The following is a 17,581-nucleotide window of genomic DNA, read 5'->3' as shown; positions in this document are numbered from 1 at the left end:
TCGGCACATTTATTAATATGCTAATGTCTGTGTTTCCTTTATTAGGATGTCAGGACGAGGACGAGGACGCGGTAGGCGTGGTAGGCCGGGTAGGCAGGAGGTGCCTGTGCCAGAGGAGATTCCGGCAGTTCAGGAGGGAATTGGCCAGGCCAGTGTGGCCGAGCCAGTAGGCCAGCAGGCTATGGGCGCTTTAGCCCGAGAGATAGCAGGGGCATTCAGGGAGTCAGTAGGTATCCTCAGAGCTAAGAATCAAGCTCAGGTTGTTGTTGTGGATACTGGACCTGCCTTTCTGAAGAGGGAGTTCTTCCGGTCTAATCCGGATGAATTTGTGGGTGATCCTAAAGAGCCGCTTAAGGCAGATGAATGGCTCGAACAGACAACGAAGACGTTTGAGATGCTTGGCATCGAAGACGAAGGGTTGAAAGTGACCTTGGCATCTTTCCAATTGAAGGGGGATGCGGGTCAGTGGTGGAAGTTTACTAAGGGGCGTATAGGAGGTACGTGGGAGGCTTTTGTGAATGCTTTCCAGGAGAAGTTCTTATCTCCAGCAGTCAGGGAGAAGCTGCGAGACCAGTTTTGTCAGCTTAAGCAGGCGAGTTCTTCAGTGGCCGAGTTTGAAGCTGCATTTACTAGTTTGTCCAGGTTTGCACCTGAGTTGGTGGCGTCTGAGGAATGCCGTTGTATTGAGTTCGAGAAGAAGTTGAGGCGTGGCCTCAAGCTGAGAGTTGGGGGTACTATGATTCGAGATTATGGACGTATGGTTGATGCTGCAGCCCATATGGAGATCATGATGCAGGAGGAGGAGGAAGGACAGAAGGGCTCCAAGAGGAGTCAGGATAGTCAGAGCGATGGTAGGAGACAGAAGGGTTTTAATCCTCAGCAGTCTCAGGGTAGCTTTTCTAGATCAACTTTTCCTGTGCCGAGTGCTAGTTCGGGGAAAGGCAGTCAGGGAGACATTACCTGCTTCAAGTGTCGCCAGCTGGGCCACAAGTCTCCAGTTTGTCCTCAGAAGGGAGGAGTTCAGAGAGCAGCATCATCTTCGGCTCGATCTCAGAGCCAGAGTCAGGGTAGAGGCCAGCCACTCTCGTGTTATCAGTGTGGTCAGCCAGGGCATATGAAGAGGTATTGCCCGTAGTTAGGTGGCACACCTGGTGCATCTGGTTTGAGGCCGATTCAGGGTCAGCAGCCAGCTCAGTCAGGTCAGGCCTCGAGGGCCAATCAGGGGGCTTCATCGTCCCAGTCAGTACAGCAATCTTATGCACCTAGGGTTGAGCAGGTTGATCAGAGGTCGTCTGGGCGCGTATATGCTGTTACCGCGCAGGATCTTGTGCCGGCACCATCAGTTGTGAGAGGTACCTTTTTGTTTTGCAACTCGGTTGCTAATGTTTTGATTGATACGGGTGCATCTCATTCCTTTGTGTCTGCTGCATTTGCATCTGTTTTGGAGTTGGAGTTAGCACAGTTAGCATCTCCTATATGTGTAGTGTCACCTCTTGGAGGTGAATTGATTTTGAAACAAGGTGTTAGGGGTTGTGATATTGAGGTTGATTATCATAGAATCCCATTTTCCTTTGTAGTTATGCCTATGAAGGGTTTCGATGTTATTTTGGGTATGGACTGGTTATCGTCATACCGGGCAGTTATTGATTGCTACCGCCAGAGGGTCATTTGTTGTACTGTGAGCGGAGAGTATTTTCATTTTCTGGGGGACCGGGTTGGTAATGTGTTGCCACCGGGGTATGTTCCGCGAGGACGGAGTGAGCTTAGTGGTCTACTTGCTAACCTTTCGATTAGTGAGGATGATGAGACACAGATTGTGTTGCCAAGGGTGGTTTGTGAGTACTCGGACGTTTTTCCCGAGGATCTTGTTGGTTTGCCACCGCATCGGGAGATTGAGTTCTCTAGAGACCTAGTGCCCGGCACGGCGCCGATTTCCATGGCACCTTATCGTTTTGCCCCAGCCGAGTTAGTTGAGTTGAAGATCCAACTCCAGGAGTTGCTAGATAAGGGCTTTATACGTCCTAGTGTTTCGCCGTGGGGAGCACCGGCCCTCTTTGTTAAAAAGAAAGGTGGTGCTTTGAGACTTTGTATAGATTATCGGAAATTGAATCGGGCTACGGTTAAGAATAAGTATCCGATGCCTCGTATAGATGATCTGTTCGATCAGTTGAAGGGTTCCCGTTGTTTCTCGAAGATAGACTTGAGATCGGGTTATCATCAGTTAAGAGTCAGGGAGGAGGATATTTCGAAGACGGCATTCCGTACGCGGTATGGTCATTATGAGTTTCTGGTGATGCCATTTGGGCTCACCAATGCACCGGCAGTCTTTATGGACTTGATGAACCGGATCTTCCGAGAATTCTTGGATCGGTTTGTAGTTGTTTTTGTGGACGACATCCTTATCTATTCGCCTTCTGAGGAGGAGGAGCATGAGGCACACTTGAGGGTGGTGCTTGAGTTACTTAGAGCACATAGGCTGTATGCCAAGTTTGGGAAGTGTGAGTTCTGGCTGAGGGAAGTCAAATTCTTAGGTCACGTGGTGTCTGGGGAAGGAGTGTCTGTTGATACATCCAAGGTAGAGGCAGTGCAGGATTGGGCACAGCCTAAGAGTGTGTTTGAAATCCGCAGTTTTCTGGGATTAGCTGGTTATTACCGTCGGTTTGTGAAAGATTTCTCCAGATTAGCTTCGCCTTTGACTAGATTGACTCGGAAGGGAGTCAAATTTGTATGGAGTGAGACTTGTGAAAAGTCGTTTCAGGAGTTGAAAGTTAGACTGACTACCGCTCCAGTCTTGATTATTCCAGAGAGAGGGTTGGGTTATGCAGTCTATTGTGACGCCTCACGAGAGGGTCTGGGTTGTGTATTAATGCAGGAAGGGAAAGTAGTTGCCTATGGTTCACGTCAGTTGAAAATTCACGAGCAGAATTACCCTACGCATGATCTAGAGTTAGCAGCTGTGATATTTGCCTTGAAGATTTGGAGGCATTACCTTTATGGTGAGAAATTCGAGGTATTCTCGGATCATAAGAGTCTGAAATATTTGTTTACACAGAAAGACTTGAACTTGAGGCAGAGGAGGTGGATGGAGTTCATAGAGGATTATGACTTTGAGTTGCATTATCATCCGGGAAAGGCCAATGTGGTGGCTGATGCTCTTAGCAGAAAACCTGTTGGTGTCATAGCTAGTATAGCCATCCGAGAATGGGAGATGTTGGGAGCACTTGGTGAGTTTGATTTGTTACTGGGCGAATCTGTTGAGGCTGCGGCTTTGTTTTCTGTTGTTGCACAGCCTACACTTGTGACTCGAGTGTTAGAGGCTCAGAGGGGTGACCTTGAGGTAGAATCTCTCTGTGAGAGGATTTCCGGTGGGAAGGGTGAGAAGGGTTTGACGGTGTATCCCGACCTGAGTGTGAGATACCGAGACCGTCTGTTTGTGCCGGAGTCTTGCCGAGAGGAAGTACTCCAAGAGTTTCATCATTCGCGCCTTGCGGTGCATCCAGGAGGTACTAAGATGTATCAGGATTTGGGTCGCCAGTTTTGGTGGCGGGGTATGAAGAGAGATGTGGCGGTTTTCGTATCGAAGTGCCTTACTTGCCAGCAAGTGAAGGCCGAACATCAGAGGCCAGCGGGTTTGTTGCAACCCTTGCCTATTGCCGAGTGGAAGTGGGAACACGTCACTATGGACTTCGTTGTGGGTCTTCCGAGGACTCAGCGGGGTAGTGATGCTATTTGGGTGGTTGTAGACCGGTTGACTAAGTCGGCACACTTTATTCCTATGCGTGTGAGAGATTCGGTGGATCATCTTGCCGACTTGTACATTCGGGACATAGTGAGGTTACACGGGGTTCCAGTGACGATTGTCTCAGATAGAGATCCTCGTTTTACTGCCAGGTTGTGGCAAAGTTTGCAGAGTGCCTTGGGCACTAAGTTGACCTTTAGCACGGCTTATCATCCTCAGACTGACGGACAGTCCGAGCGTATTATTCAGATCCTTGAGGATATGCTTCGGGGTTGTGTTCTAGACTTTAGTGGGTCGTGGGAGAGGCACTTGCCGTTGGTGGAGTTTGCCTACAATAATAGTTTCCAGTCTAGTATCGGTATGGCACCGTTTGAGGCCTTGTATGGCCGACCGTGTAGATCTCCGGTTTGTTGGGCTGAGGTGGGTGATGCACCTTTGTTGGGTCCGGAGTTGGTGAGGGAAACGACGGAGAAAGTTGAGCTTATCCGTAAGAGGCTTGTTACAGCACAGAGTCGTCAGAAATCTTATGCCGACCGTAGGAGGAGACCTTTGGTGTTTGAGGTGGGTGATCATGTCTTTCTGAAGATATCACCTAGACGGGGTTTGATGAGATTTGGGAAGAGCGGGAAGTTGTCCCCTGGGTTCATTGGTCCGTTTGAGATCCTTGAGAGGATTGGCGAGGCTGCTTATCGTTTAGCTTTACCGCCGCAGCTGTCCGGAGTACATGACGTTTTTCATGTGAGTATGCTTCGGAAGTATGAGCCGGATCCATCACATGTGTTGGATTGGACCGATTTAGTGGTTGATGAGAATGTCTCATATGAGGAGAGACCGATTCAAGTCTTGGATAGGCGGGATCAAGTTTTGCGAGGCAAAACCATCCCTTTGGTCAAAGTTTTGTGGAAACATCACGGAGTAGAGGAAGCCACTTGGGAACGTGAATTAGAAGTCCGCGAGAAATATCTGGACATGTTGGTTGATTTGTAATCTTATAATTAGATTTTGTTATATTGTTGAACTTAAGAGTTTTATATATGTCTTAAGTTATAAAACATTGAGTTTGTGTTGGTAAATGGGTGTATCTTGAAACTTGCTTCATTATAGAAGTTTAGTGTAATATTGCATCTGTTGGGTACATTGTTGAATGGGTTGTTTATATCATGCGATTGAATATGATATGGGAATTGTTAACATTGAAAGGAATAATGCATAATAATGATACAGGTTGATATATATATTGTGTTATATATTTAATGTGAGATGCCTCTTGATAAAGAGATGAAATGACCAGTTTTGGGTCAAGATGTTTACTAATTTCGGGGACGAAATTCTTTGAAGGGGGGGAGGTTATAGCGACCCCGGTCTTCTCCCATTTGATTATTGTATCCGGACTTAGGTTCCGTAGATTCTGTCATTGTATTATTGTTGTTGTTGTCCCTTATTTGCTCATTTGAACTTATAGGATGTGTTGGGCAGGTTTGTTTCAGGTTGGTTGGGTTTAGAAACCAAGTGTTGCTGTCCAGTTTTTTGGGTCTTCGCTCGAGCGAGGAGTTTGTCGCTCGAGCGAGCTGTTATTTTTGGTTATTCGCTTGAGCCGGGGTTTGGTAGCTCGAGCGAGAGGTTGCGTCTGATTTGGACCTGTAGCTGTGCATTCTTGGCTCGAGCGAGCTTTTCTTCGCTCGAGCGAGTTAGTTCGTTCTTCGCTCGAGCAATAGTTCCTTCGCTCGAGCGTGAGTCTGGTTACAGACCTGAGGGTTTGAGTTCTTCGCTCGATCGAGTTTTCTTTCGCTCGAGCGAGCTTTTGGGTTGTTGGCTCGAGCAAGGTTTTCTTGGCTCGAGCGTATCTTTTCTGTGTCTGGTCGCTCGAGCTACCAAGTCTTCGCTCGAGCGAGCCTGTCAGGTTTAAATAGGCAGCAGCGTGTTTCAGATCTGTTTTTCTTACACTTTCATATTCCAAAACCCTAGTTACGAGTCTTCTCTCCCTATACACACCTTCTCTCTTAGATTTGATCCACTTAGGGTGTGTTTCTACCATAGATCCTTCATTAAAAAGATAGAGTGAGTCGAGGGCTTCCATCTAATCTGAACATTTGGCGATTTGGAGCACTTTGGTATTTGGGTATTCATCTCTGTCTTCTCCATTTGGGTTGTTCTTTTCGAGGTAGGGACTTCCTACTCCATTTTATAGGTTTTGTTCTAAGCTTTGGTATTTCGATATGTTGGGAATACTTTGGTAAATTTTGGGAAAAACCCTAGTTGTATTATTAAATTAATTTGTATAATTAATTCATGGAACTGGGAAAAGATGGGTAAATTCATGGAATTGGGGAATTCATTGATTAAATGGCGTAGTTGGATAATTTGAATCATTTGTCTATTGAATTGTTGACAATAGTTATTTTCAGTTTAGAAATAACTGTTTTGGGCTATCGGTGGAGGATAGTCGTGATTGTTGTAGACATTGCATGTGGATTAGGAATAACTGAAACTAATCACAATTGGTTGAGTCATTAATTTTGACTATTGCATTGATACAGAAAATATGTGTATTGATTGAGCATTGCATTTGCATACATTGTTTTGTGTGGGAGGAGATAGGGGATGTACTCCACGGTTTAGGAGAAGATAGGGGATGGACCTCTAAACCGGATTTTGTTTGGGAGGAGATAGGGGATGGACTCCATTAGCATCACTTTTATGTGTGCTTATCTATGTTGAAGTGTTTTATTGATACAGCACTAAAATGTGTATCAATCTGGAAGTATGAAGTGTTTTGATTTGAGCTTGAGTCTCATATGTTTGTTGATATTCGAAGGACGTGAATATGATATATGTAATTCACTGTTGTAAGTTTGGCCAGGTTCTGAGCCATGTTGATAAAATTGGAAAGTAAAACATGTGTTAGACAATAGTGTCATGAGACTGTAAAATGATGTAATTGATTATCTTGGTTAACCATCTGTTGAATGCTATTGCTTTATTCATTGCTTATATGTGGTTTAGTATATTTCTACTGGGCTGTGGCTCACCCTATATGGGAACATCATTTTCAGGTTCAGGTGATAAGATACCTCCAAGGACTTAGCTTGGGAGGGTTTAGCTTCTGGATTATGAAGAAGACTATCTTAGTTAACTGTCTTTATTTATTAGTACATGTAAACATTCAAGCCTAGGGCTTTTCTTGTATTAAGTTAGAACTCATATTTTTGTATCCAAGTGTTGGCTTGGAAAGATGTAAGCCTGTAGGGCATTTAATTTGATGTTATCTGTAATGTTTTCGTTTAGTAATCCTCTGATGAATGAATTAATAAATTGTTTCCTTTGAATAAAGCATGTCAATGAAATGTATATAATGGGTTTATTTTTGAGGGCGTTACAGTGGAGTTGGATATGTATTTATCATTCACATCTTGAAATTTCAAAAGTTTATCTTCATTGAAGTTATCTATTTGTTTAGATTTCTTTGAGCTATCGATGGAGGATAATTATGATTGTTGTAGACATTGTATGGAAATTAGGAGATTTGAAAACTAATTTCTCATCCATTTACATTGAGCATTGTTGTATATTTATTTCCTGAAAAATGTATATAGTTTTGAGAAAATGGGTGTATCTGGGAAGGAGTTGTTGTTACATCAAATAAGTTGGCCTGTGTGTCCAATGTTGAAGTCCCAAAAAACTGCATGTATATATGGGTGCTGATCCCACAGATAAAATATTCATAAAATAACAATAATAATGCTTGTATAGCCTACGTTTACATGGATGCCAGTTTACGGTTTCCGGCGGACAAAATTTTCGTGAAATGTGATACTTGTTTTAAAGATTCCCAGAGATATGATTCACTGCCCTATTTTTCATTAAAAAGGGAATGTTTTATGAACTATGATATAAACCTGTCATTGCATGGTTTGAAAGAGATATGACATGTTTGTCACGAGCATTGCATATGCATCTTACCATTATATCTTTGTTAAGATTCATATATTGTGTTGGATTATTTCTACTGGATTTTGGCTTACCTTATGTGGGAAAACCATTTTCAGGTGCTGATGAGATGCCTCTACCAAGACAATAGCTTGGGAGGACTTGGAAACAAGGGCTTCATCTTGTTTATTTTGTTGTATTTATTTGTACAATCCTAGGGCTTTAACTGTATGAGATTGAAATCCATTTTGTTGTAACCAAGGACTATCTTGGAAAACTGTAAGCCCGTGGGGCATTTCTTATTTGCTTAATGTTCATTCTATTATGTAACATATGCTATAGATTCAGGGTTAGACTTGTGAATGTATATCTGCATATGTTACCCTTTTGTAAACTGAATTGGAAACTAATGAAAGATAATTAGTTTATCATTTGTTTTTATTTATTAACGCATATGGGCGGGTTATTGTATTTATTTCAGGGCGTTAAAAAAACTATTAGGATTTGTCAAAGAGAAATTTTGTTTCATATAACTTATCATAGTTTGTAGAACTCTAATTCTGATGCATTTGTTATGTCTGAAATAACTTGCGTGAAATTTCCTTGTAGATCTTTAAGAAAAAACACGCTAGGGATGAGATAAGAGAAAATAGAGTAAGATGATTAGTTACTTGGTCATATTGCACCACAGTGGTCCAGTGAGACTAGTAGCTACACTACTCTAGTGCAATATGATGCAAGCCAAAGCTTGTAAAAGTATGAGGTGAAGGCCCTAATCAATTTTATTTACATTAGTAAGAAAGACTAGTTGGTCTGTAGTTTAATAGATATCACTGCTTTTGATTGGAGGCAATAGGAAAGACAAATTACATGCAAATAGGTTTAGTTACTTGGGTCCATGGCTTTGTAAAAACATGCAAGTTTTTTAAAATTCTATAGAAAACACTTTGTTCTATTGTTTCTTTAATTTTTACTCAACGATGATAAAAAGAACTAGTGTTCTTTTGGGCTATACTAGCAATGTGCTAGATGATTTTTCTTTTTAGTGCAAAAGTCCATGGGTAATGTATAGCGGAAAAGGGACAATGTTTAGTCTTATAGAGGTATGTAAGAACAAGGTGGATGTTTTATGATAAATTGTTATTTTATTATCCATTAGATCTTAGAGGAGAATGGGAGAAAGCTTTGCATCTGGAGCACTGGGCTTTGGAGTTTGTTGTAAAGGTGCTTGTGAAATCCATCTAGAGCCCTGATCTTAGTTCGCATATTTTTTTGAGTTTTGGTGGTTTCTTACCATTTTATGAATTTCATATGGGGGGTTGCATTTGATTTGATTTAATGATGCATCTACTTCTTACATTTTTCATTCATATAAGTTTGATGTACTCTTTTTGTTCTTATTTTCTTTACATCAATATTTTTGTTTTCATGTGCGAACTCTTATTTTCTTATCCTTTTGTTTTTTGTTAATAATTATTGTTGTTTTGGGGAAAATGAAGGGTTAGGGCAGTAAAGCCATCAAGAGTGTTAAACCTTTGCTATGTTTTTTAGTCCTTGAAAGCCTCTGTTTTATTTTGAATTGTTTTAAATACTTATTTGTTTATGGTTGTTAGGTAGGTTTGATTTATCATCTTGTTCGAAGGTTTGCTACTTTACCATTTAGATATATTTCAAGAATTTATCTTCAAATAAAGGTATGAAGCACTCTTTCAAATTGCTATATGGTCTTGGCTAATGAATTTTAGATTTTAGCTTATCGGCCTTCATACAGTTTGTTTTTTTGGGCTTTAGGTTTGGTGCTTTCTGGTTCAGAATCCGTTCCTTATTTGCTAAAACACAAAAAATATGTGTTACAAATCTATTATCAATTTATCATAAACGTGTGGATTTGTAGGGTTTAATTTTCATGTTTTGTAATTTGTTCTATTCATTTACAAATATTCATATCCATTCAGATTACCTGTCCATGTTTGATTTGTAAGGTTATTTGAAATAATGTTGGTGAAGGAAAAAAATTTGTGGACATTAACTAACTCGTTTTTAAATTTTCTTAGAAAGGTGGAGTAGAGATGTTTATTAATTTAGTGTGATTATAAATATGTCTATGCACACTCCAAAATTGTAATTCCTTTGCCTATTTGATGAAAAAATGTTGGACAATCTTCACTGTATTTAAATAAATTAATTTTATTTGTGTACTAAACGACAAACTGAATACAAAAGAAAAAATAGGAAAGGAGAGAGATTGTTTGATTATAAAAATCAAACTAATAAATAAAAATAAATAAATAAAAATAGATTTTTTATTTTGTTACAAAAAAAAAAATTAAAATCTGATTTAAATAAATTAAAACAAACAGAAAATAAATTAACTTACTTGATTAATTTTTTTGAACAATATTCTGATCAAGTCTAGTGTTTGATGCTGTGTCCTTAAGCCAGATTCGTCCTCTCCACGGTGCTTTCAAAATGTGGACGTCTATCTCCCAGGATAAAATGATCAATCAACGAATAAATGCAACACTACAATTTATTCGCACAACGAACACACAAAGTGTTTACACTCTTTCTCACAAGGAAAATAATGCAGCAATATGTAGAGAGTAATTGCAGAATTATATGGACGGAAAATTGAATGAAAACATCAAATGAGGGTTGCCTATTTATAGATGGATTGACGGCTTTTCAATTTGAATCCAACAGGTAGCAATCTGTTTTGAACAGATACAGTACCTGTTTGGCACTGTTTGAACAGGTTCAATCTGTTCAGTTTTGAATTGGTACTGTTTGGACAGATAACCGAATCTATTTCTGTTTGAAATTTAAACAGAGTTAAAATCTGTTCGGGTGGAATAGATTTGAATCTGTCCGGGCATTGAACCTGTATAAAACAAATTCTGAAGAGGTGCAACAATTTTGAATTCAAAAATTTGAATTTTAAATTGGACATATTTTATTTTACCTAAAATAAAATTGAATTCAAATGTTTTTGGCCGGACAAGCCGAACCCAACCTCACACCACGCACCCGCACCCAAGCCTAGGTCCAGCCTGACCGACGACGGTGCGTGTGGTTATTTTTGGATCCAATGGGTCTAGCCCATAACCTCTCTCTTCTACAAACTTGGGGTACCCCTTGGGGCCCTCCCCAAGTTATAATTCCAAGCTATATAAACCCATTCAAAACTTTCCACCAAACTAATATGGGACAAGCCAATTTCCAAACCTTAAGAAATTTCCACCAAAAACTCCATTTCCATGGAGCACACTTTGGCTTCAATTTTTCATTCATCCGATAATGGTTTTGAGCAACCAAATATACCACGTGAGTCACAACGCGGCATAGAACGCGTTACCATTTAGACCTGCCAATTTTGGCGTACGGGTCCCACCTAAATAATAGACCAAAGTTAGGAAAAATTCTGTTTTTTTACCCAGAATTTTCAAACCATTTCTAACAAAAAATAAATAAATAAATTAAAAAAAAAAGCATATTATCAATATTGTTGAAATAAATTCATTTCTTACACCAAGAGTACTTGGTTTTATGAATGGATTTTGCCCAGGATATATGAGTGAGGGTTACTTTTGGTAAATTTATTTTGTATTATAAACTAAACAAAATATACCACTGAAATCTTATGAATCCCCTAGGTAGTTTAGTTCCTTCTGCTTTCATTTTTTCCCCCTCCTCCTCAATTGCAACAATATAACATTTTCCAAATACTATATAACTACAAATATACTGTATAATATTTTCCCAATTAGTGCTCTTTATGCAGCAAAGCTATCACATGTAGTAGCTCATGTCAGTTTTTTGATAAATTGTTGTTTGTCTGCTTCAATTTTTTCCTATCCAATCTATATGTCTTCAATTCCATCCAAAGTGTCTTGTTTGTTATTTTTATTTAATTGTTAATATATGGCATATTTATAATGCGAGTATCATGGAAAATAATATATTTTCCGTTTGTAGGGTGCCCTTTTGAATTTTGTCTTATGCTATTTAACTTCACTTTAGGCAATGATGTATTTGTGTGACCAATTCTTTTCAATAAGACCATTGCACCATCTTGTAAGAAGCTTGTAGAGGTTGAAATTGGTATTCAAATTGGAGTTTTATTTGAATTTTGCGATTTTCCATATTGAGTGGAGAATAATAAAAAAAAAAGAAAAAAAAAAGAAGAGAGAGCAATATAATGGTATACAGTACGACAATGTTGCAAATCATTCACGAACCTAGTATTTTTAATACTCTTATTACTTTAAGTGCACATTTCTTCCGTAATCTCATTCTTGAATTTTCTTCGCTTTCACGTTTTTAATATTTTCAAAAACAAACTAAATTCTTTGTTTGCAATTTGTTACTAAGTGTGTGCATGCATCTTTTTTCTTTTTCTCATCTATTATTTTCTGTATACCATCGGTTTGATCTTGGCTCTTGCAGATGCTTATTTTTCTTTCAATTTCTTACCTTTCTGTTTCTTGTGTAGTGGTGTGCGGCCTTTTGGTCTTTCACTGTTGGTTGCTGGCTTTCATGACGAGAGTCCACAACTATATCAGGTATGTCATTTGGGTCCTCTTTGATATTGACCTAAATTGTGTTGGAGTTGCCTAGCTGATTCATTCATTTTCATTTGGATAGATGACAAACCCAACCTTTGAAGATTTTGGGGTATCTCTTGTTCTAGTTAGATTATTTTTTTAATGTGGGTTAGGATATCTCTAATCAAAGGCTATCTAATTTTTATTCTTCTTTCACATGTGCTACTACCTAGAATTATTTTGTAGTCAAAGTGCATAAAAACATAATAACCACATTATCTCAATTATTTTGATCCAAACACACATCTTTGTGAATTTCTTGCCTTTATTTTGCCTTTAGCCCAAAATTATTTCCAAAGAAGAGGCAAATTTTACCTCTGAATTAATTTGTATTTTCATTTTTAGGTCAGAAATTTATTGGAGAGATGCAAAATGTGGTCAAAGAATTCAAAGACTTTGTGCTTCAATTTTTTTCATTTTTAATATATGTAATCATAGTTAATTTGTTTTTTATTAATTCATTTGTATATACTTTTAAATATTCAACTTTTATTTATGAAATATATGACGTTATTCCATTCAATATGTGGTTGTAATTCAAAGGACAGTATATAGTATGTGTTACATTCTTCAAATGCATACAAAAATAATATTGATTATTATTACAAATACGTCGAACTCTTTTTTTATCCCACGCATTAACTATGATGAAAAATGCATATAACATGTGATCTTATCTTATTATTAATCACGTACTTTATTAAATATTAATCACGCTTAAAATCTGTGATCTAAATTTTTATTATCATAGGTTTTATTAGTTATACATCACACATAAAAAGTGTGATCTAAATGTTTACTATCACACGTAAAAAATGTGATTTAAATATTTATTATCACACGCATAACGTGTGATGAAATTATCTTTTAATGATACTCAAAACGTGATTAAAAATGACCATTTTTAATCACACTCTCAAATATCACACTTTGACAAAACTTAAAACATGTGATTAAATAACATACATCACACATAAAAAATATTATTATAATTTTTGCAATGAAATCAAACATTCAATAATGAGTTGCTATTTTTTTTACCAAAAATTTTGTATGAAAAGTAAACATGCTGGCCGAAGTTTTTAAAAGATGATGTGGCAAATTATTAAACTCACTTTTAAATCCAATGATATAATAACCTATTAGATTTAAAATGTCTAAGATAACTATATCTCATATATTCTCTAATCATCTATCAACAATATTACTTACATATTATTGAGTTCAGAAAGTAGACTTTCATATCATTTTACCTTTCCAAAATTTTGTTGCTAAATATCTTTTTTGATTTTTTTTTTTTTTAAATTTTTTCGGACAGCCTTTTCGTCATGATTCACTTGACGATTAAAATTAGTCTCTTGATATTTTTTGTATCAAAATTTTTATTTTTAGAGATGAAAAGAAATTGATTTTGAAAACCATGTTGTACTCATGTTTGTGCAATAGAAATATTCCAAGAAATGACTAAATTATTCCAAATAAATTACTAATTTTTCTTCTAACTTCATGTATAGGTATGAGCCCTAGGCTACATCCATATAAAACTATACTCATGTGTAATTGATTAAAAAATAATAATAATAATAATTTAACAAGAAATACAATCATTTTTTAGGAATAATTGGTGCTTCTCTGTTCATGTTAGAGGTTCAAATACTTGACTTGGTAACTTAGAAATTCCACGTGGCTATTTGTTATGTTTTCGTTTATTTTTTGAGTTTGGTTGCGGCGAAAGTCAAAAGAGAACGGCGTTGCATAGAGCATGGTCTAAGTCGTCTAACCCAAGGCAGGCACGCAGGCAGGAGCCTCCTCATTCTCCTATAAATACACATTTACCATCATCCCATCTTCTAAATTTTAAACAATCCCAATTCATTTTCACATTCTCTCTCTCTCTCTCTCCAACAAACTTAAATTTTAAACAATCCCAATCCATTTTCACATTCTCTCTCTCTCCAACAAACTCAAACTCAAACTCAAACTCAGGACTCAATTTTCTGTCTCCCTGTGTGGTAAGTTACAGACGACATGGCAGCGATAGAAAGCAGTTTAGGAGAGATGTTAGTGAAGGTGGGACTGTTCATTTTAGTACAAGCACTTGTTTATGTCATCCTTTCAAAATCTTCCAACATCTTCTCAAAGAACAAAGTGAGGCCTTCTCCAAGTTTCAAGACAGCTCGCTCCGTCAGCATCCGTAGATTGCTTGCCTTTCTTGGTGACATGCCCGCCGGTGGTGAGACTTCTCCATCTCCATCTTCTCCTCTTCCTTCCAAAGACATGATCAATTCGCCCACCACCAACAAGAAGAAGAACAAGTCCCATTAAGAAACACACATTTTTTTTTACTTAGGAATGCTCTAAGTATAATAATAATAATAATAATAATAATAATAATAATAATAATAATAATAATAATAATAGCCATCCATACATTAGTTTTTAGGTATTTGAGCAAAAAAAGATTGACACATATTTTGATTTTATATTTTGGGAATTCTTTTGTTTTTTTGTTTTTGATTGAGTGTTAGATCCAATATGGATTCCATTGATGTACCTAGCCTAGCTATGTAGAACTAATTGATGGTTGGTTTCTTTCTCCATGAGAATTGCCAATTTTTATTTTTATTTTTATATATATTTTTTAATAATTATGATGATTCTACTTTGTCATTGAATAATTTTTTTTTTTTTTTTTTTTTTTGATGAAGAAAACCTTACAAGAAAGGAAATAAAACATCAATAAAGGAAAAAGGGGAGGGGGGATGATGCAAAAGCCATCATAGTGACACAGCCCAATCCCAACTAGGTTGGCACTAAGCAACTCACACAATCATATGAAAGCATCAAACCGGGTAACTGTTGGTGAGGGACCAACAGATACACAGAAACACAGCAACAGATCTAGCTTATACACAGCAACAGATGCACAAACCAGCAGGACTGAAGCAGATGTTGCCCAAAACCAGCAGATACATAGATACACAACCAGGACTGAAGCAGGTGTTTCCCAAACCAGCAACCAGCACACCAGCAAACCAGGAGACTCCAAAAAGCCACCTAAATCACCAAAACATCAAATAGCAAATGACATAACAGATCACAGCATATGGTGGCAAGGCCAAGGTACCAAACCAGGTAATAGCCTTCAGCTGCAGTCCTTAATCTGCTCCAGATACACAAAATACACAACAGCATAGCTCACACAAAACAATCAGCACAAAATACAGTAGAGCATAGCTATCAAGACAGCAATGTTAGAGCAGAACAAGCAGCACCAAAGCAAACACCAAGGTAACAGCACAGAGACACCAGATTTAGCAAATGTACCAAACACAAGCAGCACCAGCACAGATACACCAGATTAACAGATGCACCAGGTCAAGCACTAAGGTCACAGCAGATACGCCAGAACAAGAGCTGCTCTGAGCTGACTAGAGTAAGGTTATGAACAACAGAACAACAGAACAACAAAACAAGAGCTGACTAAGGCTATGAATAACAGAACAAGAGCTGACTAAGGTTATGAACAATATCATGCCTAGAGTAAGAGAAACCTGGGAGATTGGATTTGGCCCACAGTGGCACTCTCCATTTGACAGTAGCAGTCAAATCCTTTAGATTAGGCTGACTCCCATTGAAGATGCAATCATTCCTGATTTTCCAAATAGACCACAGCATTGCCAATGGTACTAAATTCCAGATCTTCATGATAATCTTTTTGCATTTAAAACCCATCCACCAGTATAACAAATCCAGAATTGAAGCAAGTGTTACCCATTTCAAGTTCCACCAAAATAACAATTCAGTCCAGGACTCCCAAATGCCACTGCACAGCAGAAAAATGTGATTCAAGGATTCAGGTTGATCTTTACAAAAGGGGCAAAAATTACTTGAGCTACTGCTTAGTACTCCAATACTTTGCAGAAAATGCGTGGTTTTAACTTTACCCTTCCAAATTAACCAGCCCAGGAATTGGACTCTAGGAGGAGCCACATTACCCCATAATAGTTTAGGGATCAACAGCTTAGGCCCATGATGAGCTTCCAACCACAACCTCATTGAAGCAACTGTGAACTGTCCAGATGAGGACCTCTGCCACCTAAGAGAATCTGGGAGGATTGCTCTTAGGCAAAGTGCCTCGGATAGCAGGAGATATAATCTATTAACCTCATCATCCTCCCCAGACCTTAATGACCTCCGGAAAGATAAGTTCCAGCCCCCTAAAAATTCCTTTCTTCGCACAATATATTCCAGAGATTGTTCCTTCTCATTAGACAAACTGAATAGCCTAGGGAACTCATCTTTAAGTTTAGTATTCCGCAGCCATTTATCCAGCCAAAAGTGCACTCTCTTACTATCACCCGGTATGATTTCCATACTAGATAGGAAAAAATCATATAAACCTGGATTGACCTCAACCCTAGAGAGAATTCCATTCCACACATTAGACACCCTCCCAGGAGGCTCAAGATTAGGTAGCCAACCCCCTCCTACAACTCCATACCTCCTATTGATAACCTGCTTCCATAATGCCTTGACCTCCACCCCGTATCTCCACCACCATTTCATGAGTAGACTGCTATTCATTTCCCTCAAATTCACAATCCCTAATCCTCCTTGCTGCTTACTGGTTGTCACAAACTTCCATTTAACAAGATGCACTTTCCTCTTTTGTTTAGAGCTCCTCCACAAAAAGGCTTGCTTGCAATCTATCAATAGTTTTCGCCACACCCTTAGGCAGTTTGAATAAAGATATATAATAACATGGGTGATTAGATAGGACAAATTTTATCAGGGTTATTCTACCAGCAAAAGAGAGAAACTTTCTTTTGCAAAGGGCCAATTTTGACTTTATTTTATCTACCACAGGTTGCCAAGACTTTATTCGTTTAGTATTAGCCCCAAGAGGTAGCCCTAAATACTTCATTAGTAGTTTTTGGCACTAACAGTTGAGTTTGATTGCAAGAACCTGGCTAAGAGCTGCATCAATTCCTATACCACACAGCACACTCTTATGGAAATTAATTTTCAAGCCTGAGATAATCTCAAAGCATCGAAGAAGTCTCTTAATAGTCACCAACTATGCCTCCTCTGCTTCCCAAAAAAGTAGGGTATCATCAGCAAATTGCAAGTGAGTTAACTAAATCTCTGATTGGCCCACTGAAACACCCTTGATTAACCCCATTTCTTTTGCTCTTCCCAACAACAAATTAAGGCCCTCAGCTGCAATATTAAAGAGGAAGGGGGAAAGTGGATGGGGGAAAGGGGATCTCCTTGCCTAAGCCCTTTACTAGGAGTTGCCTAAGCCCTT

This window comes from Camellia sinensis, chromosome 5, assembly GCF_055761805.1.
Source record: "Camellia sinensis isolate YWXY chromosome 5, ASM5576180v1, whole genome shotgun sequence".
Classification (NCBI taxonomy): Eukaryota; Viridiplantae; Streptophyta; class Magnoliopsida; order Ericales; family Theaceae; genus Camellia; species Camellia sinensis.
Note: the sequence above shows the minus strand (reverse complement) of the source record.